This window comes from Lutjanus erythropterus, chromosome 22 (genome assembly GCF_056507025.1).
Source record: "Lutjanus erythropterus isolate fLutEry1 chromosome 22, fLutEry1.hap2, whole genome shotgun sequence".
Taxonomy (NCBI): domain Eukaryota; kingdom Metazoa; phylum Chordata; class Actinopteri; order Lutjaniformes; family Lutjanidae; genus Lutjanus; species Lutjanus erythropterus.
Window position 1 is genome coordinate 21,854,800 of NC_139338.1, and position 14,172 is coordinate 21,868,971.

At 41.7% G+C, this 14,172-nt stretch overlaps 1 protein-coding gene across 1 annotated transcript in view; it reads right to left on the reverse strand.

The window, feature by feature from the left end:
- The window catches only part of chrm2a (cholinergic receptor, muscarinic 2a), a 92,998-nt gene that overhangs the window by 43,324 nt on the left and 35,502 nt on the right, over positions 1 to 14,172 (reverse strand). The window contains exon 2 of the mRNA XM_084710860.1: positions 13,965 to 14,114. The gene's annotated coding sequence lies outside the window, so the exon portion shown is untranslated. The remainder of the gene's footprint in view (positions 1 to 13,964; positions 14,115 to 14,172) is intronic.

The following is a 14,172-nucleotide window of genomic DNA, read 5'->3' on the forward strand; positions in this document are numbered from 1 at the left end:
TTTGTCTATATAGAGCAAAAACTGAGGTAAAGTCTGTCTGTTGATGTCTGATGTAAGTGTTTGATTCAGCCTCAGAGAGTCCTTTAACTCTTGCGGTTGATCATAAAACCCTTTGGAGGACTTGAATTTTTCAGATGGATGAATATCTGGATACAAAATAGCAGGGAGCCAGATGTGACCCTGGAACAAATCCCCTCATTCCCTCTGTACTGTCAGAGAAGAGGGATATTTTGCAAATGCTATTAGTTGAACTGTATTATGGGAGAATTCACTGCAAAACGTTTAAATTGGAAAACCTCTAAAACATCTGATTTACAGAGTCTAAAACTTCTTTTTTGCCCAGATTTTTTACTTTAAAGTCAAGTTTATTTGTCAAACAGAGATTCTAAACCTGTATGGCAATAGTACACTTGGCTGATGTAAAGCTCTGCTTATACTTAACGTAAGACAATGGCAGCACTCCTGCCATAGATAACTCTGATGCATTGCAGCATCTGTTCACGGCACCAACACAACGCTGGAAGGATGTATCGCATGATCAGGCCTTATGGCGCTTTAATTATGTTCCTCATAGTAATTGTGAGTACATTCTTCCATTTCCTTGTGATTATAGAGCAATGGTGGGCATGCACTTATAGAACTGGAGTTACATTCAATTAACTTGCCTTATCACAATATCACAGTCATGTCAGGTCATGTTTACTTTACAGGTACATGTCTTGCCTTGATTAATTTTGTCTGTATTACAGTTGCATTATCTCCACCTGCATCTGAGACTTGAAGGAGGCTAACATGTGGTCCTTCACAAAGCCCCGCCCTACTTAATTTACAGGATTTTGTGGCATCTGAATAGCCCTCGTCTAAGGGCCAGTGTTAGGTTTGTCCGTTCTGAGCTACTGTAGAAACTTAGTGGGGCAACATGGTGGTCTGCATGGAAGAGAACCCCACTTACTCAAAATCTTTTTATTGCACACTGGCTCCTGCCACTCAACCAAATCGCTAGACAAGAACACTGATATTGGATGGTTCTGCGAAACCATGGATTACATTTAATGGCAGCATCATATGTCCACTGCCAACCTTTTGAAGTTGGTATTTCTACAGAATCTTTTTATAGCAACCACTGCATGGTTAACTACTAAAACTTTTGGTTAAGGTTAGGGAAAGAATGGTTGTCACTGTGAATAAAAACTCAAAAGTTAACTGCAGGTCTGGGCGCCCCAGTGGCTCACCTGGTAGAGCCCATGTACCGTGGCTGAGCCCTTACTGCAGCAGCCAGTGTTTGATTCCAGCCTTTTGCTGCATGTCAGCTCCCTCTTTTCCTGTCTACCTTCAGCTGTTTCTATCCAATAACGTTCAATAACCCTGAAAAATTAATCCTGTAACAGCAGGTCTGTCACAGGAAGCAAACTCTGATCTTCTGCATAAAAATCCGATGTGCTACACACACTCGCTGGATATAAGGCACACCGCTTCCTGAGTTGCCATTGATCGTTTGCATTGGGTTGAAATCATTAGTTGCCCAGTATAAAGACAATTCATTGGGATGCTGTGCTGTGTCACTGCAGGAGCACTCAATAACCCCTGGCAAATGACCAAGATTATGTCGTCTTTATGGACATTTTGACATTATTTTGCTGTTATATAAAAAAGGACTCCAGTTATCTTCTTTCGCCCTGGCACTGCCACTTTTGGAGGCCACATTCTTTTTCTTTTACGATTGATATGAGCACTTTATTGTCCAGCACTCCAGGCTATGAGGGATGACTGATACAAAAACTTTATGGCGAAGTATTTCTTTTACTGAGGTATGACCCTTTTCAATAACAAACTCTAAACCTTTTGCACCAGCAGTCAAAATCATGAGAAATGTCAGCGGCAGAGCAATTACAGGTGGCATGCTCTCTCTGCCGCACAGCTGCCACCTTGGAGAGTGAGAAGTCACGCAGAAAATTGCATTTTTCATGTTACCCACATACTGGCTGGCTGGAACATGTATGCAAATTTCGGGCGCCGAAGAATCTCCCCCATCACTGACATGATGGGAATGCAATATGGCTTGTAATGGAAGATCATGTAGTTTTATAATGTGTGTGCACTGAGAGGTAATGTGTGGCTTTTATGAGAGTATCTGTTCTAATGATAATAACGGTGATGAATGGTAACGATCTGAAAGAGCAGCGTTATTGTGTTCCCACTGCTAATGTTCAGACGACCAGGCACCCTTTACAATGGCCCTTAACCCCCCTGCAGACAAACAGTGTACACAGATAATTCAATACCTTTTGTCATTACAGCACAATCTGTGCGCTGTTTAGATTGACATACTGCTAATGTCCTACCATGCTCTTTTTAACGTCGCCCTACCCCCGCAAAGACAATCAAGAGATGCTGGACTGCAGTGTCTTGCTGGCGCAGTTAAATTTGAAGCTCTTTGGTGATGTTAGAGTCCCTTTCTGTGAATACAGGACAGTTCATATGGTTGTGTCTTAGGTGTTCTTCAAGTCATCTCAAGAGTCTCTTGGGAAATGGATACAACCAACAAGTACATATAGGTAAAGCATAAAATTATTGGTTCTTTGCCAGAGATTTCTGCAACAGCCCTCAGAAAATGACTTGCCTGAGCCGCTTTGGACTCGGCACAGCCATGATTAAGGGAAGGTTAAGTCTCGGCATCTAAAATTCCCAACATGGACACAAAGTGGATTTTAAAAGGTGCTCTGATTACATGCAGAGTTAATGTAAAGATATGAGCAGACTGAGGCAAAAATGATTCAGCATGAGCCAAAATCTTTTGCACTGTCTCTGAGGCTGTATGACTCAAATACATGAACACACACAGAGACCAAGAAAAAAGCAATGTCTGCAGGGAAACCACCCAGGCCACCCAGTACCCAAGGAAATGTGCTTAAACAATTCCACACCTCAGTGCCAGCATTAAGTAGGAAGTATGTTGCAAGCTTCAAAATAATGCCTTGGTCACCACTACATGACTTTCGGTCAATTTTTTCCTTTTTTAAAAAATTGGGCTTTTCTAGCTGCTGCTTCCCGGCTCTTGTCTCTGTCCTTCTTGACTTCTCTCCTCTCCCAACCCAAGCTCACATTGGCTGGAGCTTGTTGCATGGACGAGACCCATCCCCAACACAACCACATATTAAAACTGCTTGATATCATTTGGGCATCTGTGAGGCATAGGCGTAAGCTATCGAACTGTGTCTTTGAACAGTTTACACAAACTGTAGTGATCTACAGTGATCTGTAGTGAACTTTTTTTTTCTCAAAGTGTTGTTCTGCATGATGATATTTAATGTCCACTACAACCTTTTGTCATTTCATTTAGCTACTTGTGAGCGACCACATTTTTTAAGGCATGCAAAAACTTCAAAATTCACAAGTAGGTTATTTATTGACATATTTTATGCCCCAGAACAAAACATAAAAATCTCACAGCATCTAACCAAGAACCCACTCTAAATACCCATTAACTTTCCAATGAGGGAGATGCAAAAGCTAACTAATTTCCAGGTTTTGGGACTCATTTCTGCAGGACTCTATTAAACCAGGGTCTTGTACAGCCCAACCCTGGCTGGTGGCTTGGGCTTATTGCCACAATCAGTCTGGCAGTCAGATTTGTAAGGTGAAATTTTGTTTATTTGTCAGTCTTGATGCACCAAGACCTCCAGACTTTTTGTAGCTGTAAAATGCCATGCTACCTCTATCTATGCTACAACCATTTGCACAACCCAGGAGGTTGCAAATGAATAACAAACACACGATAAACATACAAATGTTGCTATTTTTCTGTTGAGGGGAGCCTCACACAAATCAAGAGCATTCAACTGAACACAATTCCTATCTATGATATTGACCCATGTTGTTAACCCACTATTATTAACCTTTAACTCTTGGTTTACGGTTAAATTGTGTCCCAGATTGGAATAACACCAGCTATTCTTAAATCCATGCTGATCTCTTCCTAATGTGGTGGCAGGTTGGGCGCGCATGTCTTTCCCCATCTTTTCATATGGAGAGCAAATCTATGACATGCATAATTCACGCTGCCTGTTCGGGCACAATGGATAGATTTATCATCACAAACTAAATAAATGGTCAGGTGTGGATATATGTTTAGAGAGGAGGAGCTGTCATCAATCTCCAATGCAGCTGGATCTGGCAACATCTGTGTGTGGGAATAATGTGTGATGCAACCCAGCAAGATGGAATAGATTTTAGCTGAACTCTCACATAAAGGTGATAACTAGAACCGTAAAGGGTTCTTCGACTTGTATCCATGCGAGAATATTTTTTGTATCATGTTTTAACCTCTTCTTTAAGTCTGAAAGGTATCATCCAGACGCCCCTGTGAGAGATTCTGCAGAGAACCCTTCTAGGGTTTAATGGTTCCATGCCCAACTTTCTTTGGAGGTGCTATCTAGAACCGTTTCACCTTCTAAGGGTGCCAATAAGAACCCACCCCCTCAGAACTCACTCAGGGGGTTCTACCAAGAACATTTTTTTATATTCTAGGGTTTTATCTAGAACACACCCAAGGGGTTCTACTGAGAATCTATTTTATTTTCCAAAGGTTTTAGCTAAAACACACTGAGAGGGTTCTACTGAGAATCTTTTTATATTTCAAGGGCTTTGTTGAGAACACACCCATTGGGTTCTACCGAGAAGCTTTTTTTATTCCAAGAGTTTTATATAGAACACACACAGGGGGTTCTATCAAAAACATTTTTTATATTTCAAGGGTTTTATCAAGAACACGCACAGGGCGTTCTACCAAGAACATTTTATATTCCAAGGGTTTTATCTAGAGCACACTCGGGAGAGTCAAAGGGGAACTCTTTTATATTCCATGGGTTTTATCAGGAACACACCCGTGGGGTTCTACTGAGGACCTACTGCAACCTACTGAGGTTCTACTGAGGGTTTTGCCTCAAACACATTGAGAGGGTTCAACAGGGAACCTTTTCAGATCCCAAGGGTTTTATCTAGAGCACACTAAAGTGGTTCCACTGAAAACCCTTTTATATTCAGTGGATTTTATCAAGAACCCACCCACAGGATTCTTCTGAGAACTCCTGTTATATTATAGTAAAAAAAATTCCTTGACAAGATGAAAGAATTCTTCAAGGATTTCAAGAAGCCATGAGGAACCCCGCCTCCTAAAAAGAATGAATAGGGTTCTTAGTCTTATAAAGAACCCTTGACAAACGCTTTCTTCAAACAAGGGGCAAATGAGACCTCAGCCCTTCAGGAAGAACCCTTTTGGAACCTTTATTTCTAAGAGTATGATATTTGGTGATTCTCACCTCCCTAGAAATCCCACAGGGCCAGTAAGGGACACAACTGTAATCAATGACCTGGTTCCAGTAATTACTGTTTACTTCAGCTCATTATTCTCAGGGCTTTGATTAAGCAATAGCCCTCATGTGAAAGATATGTGGCCTTAATTGGTGGTTGCCAGGACGCGTATCTCCCGCTCCTCTTGTGATGCATATTGGGAAGAGTGGAGGTCAGGAAGTGCGGGGCGCCTCAGGCAGCTATTCTTGTCCCTCGCCTTTGAGTCATTCACATTCTCTAATTGTTGGCCAAGTCAACATGTGACAAAAGACGAACAGCAGTCCTTCGCCCGGGCAAAGCAAACACTGCACACATGCTTCACAAGGCGGAAGAGAGTGGTTCATATGTTGACATTTACAACCTAATTAAAACCAAGAAGGGAAATGATCCACGTAGGGTCAGATGCTCAGGTGGCTACACACAAAGCACACACCAGTATACAAGCATCTGCACAGACGGTGACACGATCCTATGCACAGTTTAGCTACTCTACACACCCGAGCGTCGCTAATCCCACCCAGCTGGAAAACCTGCTCATTTGAATCGCTGAAATCCTTAGATGATTAAAATATATTACCATGTCAGAGAAATTCATACTCATGATATTAAAGATGTATGTATGCACATAAATTCCCCCGTTCTCTCCTGCGTTTTGATTAGGAAGCTGAGAGAAAAATGTAGGTGACAAATAAAATGTATCAAAGATGGAATTTTAAACGGAACAAAGTTGTTATTAGAATACATTTGCACATCATTGCGTTATTTGTTCACGAGCACATACACACTGAGCTACCCAAGGCTGAGCAGAGTCGGCTGTCACATCCAACTAATCAAGTAGGAACATGCCTCTCAGCCACTTGTTTCAGTCTCGCTGGCAACAGTGGACATAAGCTGAGCTCTGGTCTTCAGGGTGACAGACTTCTTTTATGCAAGAGCATGAAACACTTTGTTATTTTAGTTAGACATCAAACTGACTGGAAACCAAAACTATAAAAAAAAAATCTCTAACACTCTATGGTAAGGGTACATGAATTATCATGAATTCATACACGACTTAATGCATGAAAAAACATGAATTCATTCATGTAGTACTGAAGGCATGAACAAAAATCAACAGGAGTGCATGCATGACTTAATGCAAGAACAAGGCATTAATTAAGAACGGAGGTATTTTAATGTGTCTATGTCCTCGTCATACGCAAGTCTGCAGCTAAAGGGACTGGGCAAAAATTCTAAGTGTCCCTTCAAATAAAGCAGTGGTGGCCTGAAGGTTGGGGAAGCGAGCGTGTGACTGGAAGGTCGCTGGTTCAATCCCCTGACCGGCAGGATAAATCTGGATGGAAGGGAAAGTGAAAGGCGGCACTTGCCCCTCCCTCGTTGCCACCACTGAGGTGCCCTTGAGCAAGACCCTTTACCCGGTCGTACAGGGCGTTCGTGCAAAAGAGAGCATCGCTCTCAGTGTACCTACCCTGAATAAATAAAGGTAAAAATAAAAAAAAGTAACCTGTCTGTGTTTAATATTGATGAATAACACGATTAATATTGTGAAATCACAAATTAAAAATGTGTTGTTTATGCATACATAATACAAGCAAACCTTTTCCTGCCTAAATAATTGATACTTAATCTTTTCTAAATCCATTCCCTTTGGGCTCTATGTTCCAGTAACAAGTGAGAACCAATCTTGCCGCCTAGCAGAACCTCAGTAAACCTCTCATATTTAGAGGATAGTTAAAAGATCAAAAATGCTGCATGATGTAAAAAATCCACATCACTTTATAGCTAGCTAGTTATATCTGATAGTTAATGTTATCAATATGGTGGCTAACTACCAACTAATCTACATAAATTGTTAGTTATAGATAGTTGGGTCATGTTTGCAACTAACCTAAGCTGTGACGATAGTGTAGTCGTATAGGTGGCTAATGCTAGAAAAATGCTTGCTAACTAGCTAGTTTATATTTTTTGTATATAGTTGGTGTTCTGCTAACATTATCTATCAGATATAACTAGCTAGCTAATATTGAGGTAGGTTAGCTCGTTAGGTAGCGAGCATTTTGCTAACATTAGCTAACTGAGGATATGTGTCACTTGTACAGGTCCCCCAGTAGAATCTTTTAACCATCTTCAAAGTTTGGAAAAGGAGAGGATGATCGTCTGTTGTTGGAACACAGAGCAAAAAGGGAGAGAGCAATTGAAGTTGAATTAGGATCCAATGTTTTTCACAAATACATATAGCCTACAGAATGTCTATAAAAGCCACAAATATGAAGTAATGCTAAACTAAAGTTTGGCTAATCATGATTACAATGCTTTCAATGCAATAGAATACATGAGCAATGCAGATTTACCAGAAGACATGAACATCATTAATAACTCAGGAATCATGATGACTGAAATACCTTAGTTGTTGCATTAATTAATATATTGTTATTGCATTAAGTCGTGCATGAAATACTATTAATTCTTGTATATCCCTCATAGTTAATTTAGTACATGAATGAATTTGTGCGTTTGCATGCATGGATTCATGATAATTTGTGCACCCTTACTATAAAATGTTATCTAAAAATGTGTATTAGGTTGAAAATGACTGTAATTAACCACATTGAAATAGTGTTAGCCACATTATCAGTACACAGATTCCCTTTTCAATAATTCAGTGTGTACATCAGATTCACTGTATATCCCTCCTTCTGCTGTGGCAGCCAGTGCAGCTACAGTCCCCAGACTCCAGTCATTAAAACGTCCTCTGAGTCCTTCCCTGCGAAGAACAATACCATGTAGACCGCACAATTCAGTTATAAACCCCCCCCCCTTCCTCCACCACCACAACCACATGCGCAAACAATTGCTGTGGTGTTATTCCATGCTGTGTTTGCTTGTGCAGAACCTCCTGTTATGACATTCACTGTATGTTCAGTAAAAAAAAAAGGGGGAAAAATCCAATAAACTACTTCTCCAGTTTGTTGCTCTCATATCCTCTCACTTAAGAAGTCATTAGGTGAGAGCAAGAATGTGGTGTTTTGATTAAATGCTCTAAGACAGCCCTAATAACAGATTTAGCACTAACAGTAATCACAAATTGTTTTACTATATATTGAACGACATTCGTCTTTCCATGTGCATCCACATTCCTGCTTCAGAATCCAGTAGGTGCTTGTTGTTTGGTGTGTGTTAATCACTTGCAACCGGCTTTCTCTGCCTCATTTTCATGGGTAATTGGCTATGCAGCACATGGAACCAGAGACCTGCAGGCGACACAGAGGAAGGAGAACACTGGGATGGAAGAAACTGAGATCACTGAAGCATGTCAAACATTTTTTTTCCTCTCCCCTCCGTTCAGCTACTCTACGTTTACTTATTAATTTTTGTGCTTTCCCCTCTCCTCAAACACACCGTGCACCAGCCGACCGTCTCTACTTATATTTTTATATTTCTCCGATTTTAAAATCTCGGAGCTGTGCAGGTCTTTCCTCCATCTGTCTCTGCTTCTCCTCCTTAATTTTCCTTCCTCATTCTCACTCCTACTCAGTCTGTGAGTGCACCCATATCTCGATTAGACCCCTGGAAACGCCTGTGCAATTTCCTGTAAGATTACAGTGATTGATTTACACAATATCAATCAGAGTAAACATGGGGCTCTGAATGGAAGATGTTTTTGAGCACTGGTCAAAAAGCCCACCAGAATATTTTCAATAAAGCTCCCTATGCTCTTAGAAATAAAGGTGCTAACTAGAACCATATAGGGTTCTTTGGTTTGTCCCCACAGGAGAATCCTATTTTGGTTCATGGTAGAACCTTTTATAAAAGTTCCACTTGAAAGGTTTCACCCAGAGTCCCCTATGAGTGGCCTTTTCAACCAAAAGCTCTGGTTCTTAACCGGTTCTGTTCAAGATCCTTGTAAACTTGGTACTATATAGTGAATCAGCTGTCATTTCCACCGGTGCACAACCACCTGTAGAACATGACCCTCCCACTGTGGTTCCCAAGGATAACCTGCTATTTTTTGGTCCTGGGAACCAACTTTTAAGGTTTGGAACTAGTTAATTTTTGCTGGAAATGCTCAGACGGGTTCAAAATTAGATTCTAGAACCAGGATGAGGCTAGTTAGGGCCCTGAGCGGTTCAACAGAGAACTCTTCAATGGTTAAGGTTCCTGCCAGAACCCTCCCTGAGTGTTCTACCAGGATTTCTCCACCTTCTATGGGTGCTAACCAAGAACCCACATAGGGGCTTCTACCAAGAACCCCATGCTATTATGCATGGAAGCTTTGACGATCCCTTGATGAAAGAGCTGAAAAATCCTTGAAAAACTCTTTCTTCCAAAAAGGGTTCTTTGGAAGAAAAGGTTTCTTAATAGAATTGTTACTTACAAAGAATTGGAACCCTTTCAGAGATTTCTAAGGATTTCAGCAATTCAGAACCTCTTCTTTCAAAAAGGATTCTTAATGGAACTGTCAGACCTACAAGGAACCCTGGAGGGTTCTTCAGAAGCAAATGTTTCTAGGTAGATCCTTCGCCCTTTAGCACGGACTCTTTTGGAACCCTTCTTTCTCAGAGTGACGTGCTTCTGAATCCTTCTCTCAGCCTCCTAGCTAATCTTTTTTTGAGTGCTTTATTTGTCCTGGTGAAAATGACGTAGTTTCAATTATATGAAACATGCAGTCACAATGATTAAAAAAACAGTCATCACGGAAAAGCGTGGCACCTGACAACAGCAGCCACCTCTGATGAAGATGAGCCGCTCCCCAGTGACTCGTCATGTAACGCGACTAGTACTTGCTCTGAATGAGGTCACATTCCTCTGACCTCGGGGCATTATTACCCTGTAATCATGTGTTGCTCTGCATGGCTACATTTGTTATTTCTCGTTGACAGCCTAATGTTAGAAGAAAGCAATTTTACCTGATGGATGGTCATAAGAGGGGGAGAGGCTATATCAGCTTCATGCCTCGCCAGTGAATTATGCACAACAAAATCCCATAGATGCCAGAACTGGCTGCCCAGCAATACCTTCCTCCTCAAATATACTACCAGTCCGCATGCTTTACACGCTGGGTTATTATTGCCAGAGCTGTGAGGACTTTTCAGCTTGTCAGAATGTGCATGAGGCTCATTCATTACCATAGTATTTACTTGTCCTCTTAAATCAAGCAGGCTGTCAGTCCTTACATTACCACAGCGCTATGAAAAATTGTTGACTTATTTTCGAGCAGCACAGCTCGGACGACTGATTCATAGGTCTCAGGCCATTCATGATCACAGAAATCAATCCGTGCTGCTCCTCTGGCCCGCACTTTGTCTGTTGGCGGCAATAGGGATAACGTGTCAAAGTGGGCCTCCTCAATCTTGTCACTTTAAGTGCAATCAATACTGCTTCCCCACCAACCCCGAATGCCTCTGAATACCAGCCCCCCCTCTCCTCACACTAGGCTGAACATTTCAATCAATATCTGACTGGAGGCTAAAAACATCTGCAGAAGCAACGATGGAAAAAAAAAGCAGGGCTGAATTAAATGCTTTACAATACACCGAAGGTGCAGTAATACAATGAAAACGGTTGGAAATATACAGACAAAAATGCGCTCAAGTCTACAAATACCATGCTCATGTGGTGTAAATGGCTCAAGTCTCAAATGCAAAGTAATTTCTGTGAAAACAACAGCGTGTATTAGCTCAGCTTTGCAAAATCAAACACAGCATCACTGCTCAATTAGTGCTACAATACAATTAACAGAAGAGAAAGCTTTTTATCTTTAAACACAGCTTTTCTAGCCATGTTTTTCACTGTGAATATGTTGTCCTCGCAGCCCCATACATCACCGCGGACAATTCTCAATGTATGGCCTGCTGCCGGCTTCCAGACGGCTCCAATCCATAAAAGCAAGCCTCTGGCCAATGTACCTGTAAATTAGTCAGCCTAAAAAATTCAACAAGCCCAGGGAGAGGTTTGATATGTGCATCTAGGTGCTTGGCCCTGGAAACGATTGTATTAATTGCCTAGAGGATTATGAGACACAGACCTCCTCTCCCTCATGCATATTTGACACTTCTAGCAGCACACCCGGGCCCCTGTTGCAGCTAATGGATGATGTTTGCTCGGGTGTTGCATATGTATTAGCTACCAAGTTATGAGTGGGTATGCGGAGAGCGCATCCCTGTGCGTGCCTATCTGTCTGAGCATGTGTGTCGGCTCTGTTATCTCGAGCCAGCCAGGACGAGCGTAGGGCTGGGTGGTCGGGATGCCGGCTCCTAATTGGTGCGACTGCTCCCGCTACTCTCGCCCTCAAAGGCTGGCGCTGCCCTCTCCTGTTAATCTCTGCCAGGGATTTGGCCGGCTTGACACGGAACTGACCTGGCAGTCCTTTGGGGGTGTTGTGCGTACAAACACACACTTGAAAAAAACAGTAGCAAGATAGTCTCTTAGACAGAAGAGCACATACACAAGGAGACATGAACTCTAATGCAAATGAGACAAATGCACACACACACATCTACACACAATCTCAATATCAGTGAAATGAAAGAGCCGCAGCTCCATTTGAGATATGGTTCTGGACAGCATCGCTATGATGAAGAGGGAGAGCTCTTGACAGTGTTGTTGGTGGAACAGCATCAAACAGTGGTGCGTGTGTGTGTACGTGCAGATGCCGCATCTGCTGATAATGTCCGCACACACTCGCACAGCGAGAAGTGCGGTTGTTGATATCAAGTGCTCGCACATTCGCTGTACATGGCGTCCTTTTTGAGTGCAGAGATTGTCTGGCATGACAGAGTGACACCTGATCTGATGGCTTTTGAAACTTCTGAAGATGAACAACAAATTTGTGAAAATGTTTCAGCTGGGAGGGTGATGGATCGAATTTTGACACCAGCTGATCTTCAAGGAGAGTGCACTGAATCAGAAGTGTCACTCACTGAATCATCAGCTTTTTGCTTTGGATTCTCAGCCTCTGGTGACCAAAAGCACCATTGTCAGCTCAACCTTGATACAGTTTACAGAGTTCAAAGAAGAAATCCAAAGCATCAAACACGGTGCAATAACACTGTTGCAAGTGGGTGTTTTATGAGCTATTAAAGCCACTACGAGGAGTTTTAACTGGTTATGAGACGGCCTCAGTTTATTACTGATCTGTCTACATATGACCTACATGAGTTAAAGAGACCATCCGTGAGAAGACTGACTCTGATTAAGTCCAACTATACATACACAGCCAGAGTCTCATTAAAATCAGATGAAACAAGGCTGTGATTACATTTTTGCAGGCAGTTAAAGTGAGTAGTACTACTAAATATTAAAGTTCCTTGTCGTAGCTTTAAACTTATAAACTGAAGGTCACAGAAATTAGACAGGACGTGATGTTTACTAAAGTTACCGGCACAGTTACTGGGTGTTTTAACTGCAGTGCAATAGTTTGGCTTAAAAACATCCCTCTAGGAAAAGCAAAAAGTGATTTCTAATTTTCACCTTGACAATAGACTATATTGTAATTGAAGTGCTATTCCAATGGTTATATAAAATATTTTTAAACAAGACCATAAGTCCACAGCAACATTGTGAGGCTATACTCAGGCACTCAGGCGCTTTCAAGTGGCTACCTCTGCACTGAAACATGAACACCAACAAGTCTGCTGTTTTCATAGAATGTTAAATTAATGGCACAAAGGAAATGGATGTTTGTGAGACTCGAAATGTGTTGGCGAAGGCTTGCAGTATGGGGATTAAAACTTGGTGGCCAGAGGGAGACACCAACATGGAATATTTGGTAGCCACAGAGTGACTTTTTGTGGTCACGGGCCACGAGTAATGTTGAACCACGCAGTGGTGGACCAACCGACCTGCATTGTCTTATGTCAATTTAGTATGCTTTACCATGAATGACTACTTACCTGAGATATCTGAATTTTCCTTGTGCATTTAACCCTCTTAAGTCACCAGACTCTGAGCACTACACTGAATCTATGTTCAAGGTCTGCGGGACAATGCTGTATATACTTGAGGATTTACAACTCTACTCTGTACTTCATGGTCAAGAGCTCTTTTGTACCTTTTGATGCAGGACGAGCTCTTATAGCTCCGCTAAAATGTCACACATGGTCCATGAATACAACCATAGAATAAACCCAACACAAGACTCTCATGCACAGAATTGTCTGTATCTCTTTACCTGCGTGCATAATGAGCACATTATTTCATATGTATGATGAATACATTTAGAATCGTTAATGCAACCTGCCAGGTCCTGTGAAGTGATTCGTCTTCAGGGGAGGTATGCAATATGTAAATATGTCATTTATGTGTGCATAAATTTCACTCCGTCGTAGGTAAATTGAAATTCATTGTGAGCACTGACCCACTGCAAAGTCAAATTATATATCAAGACAGTCATAACTCTTTTCAAATAAAATTAAAGAAACGTAAATGTTTAATTCATGTGTACAGACAGTGGGTATAATACCTCACTATAATATTTGAACAGAGGGGGCATAATTTAGAAGAATGGCCCATTCAGAGATCAGAGATGAAGGATGAGTTCCTCTTTTGGGGTTTGACTCTGGAGCGATAGCTTTTGAGTGTTTACTCACACCGAGTCAGAGCGTGTTAGTACTTACGGCGGGTGTTAAGCAGTCCGTTGGGGTTTCTCGCACTTGAATGGCATATTCAGAGCATTTGTGTTCAATGTAGCACCAGAGAGGCTTCTTTAGGCAGGAGGAAGCAATGGGCGCGTCTTGCTCCAGCTTCATGGTTAACAGCCATGGCCACTGTAGAAAAAAGAAAAGGGTAAATGAGCAAGTAATATAATGCCACCTTCAAGTCACC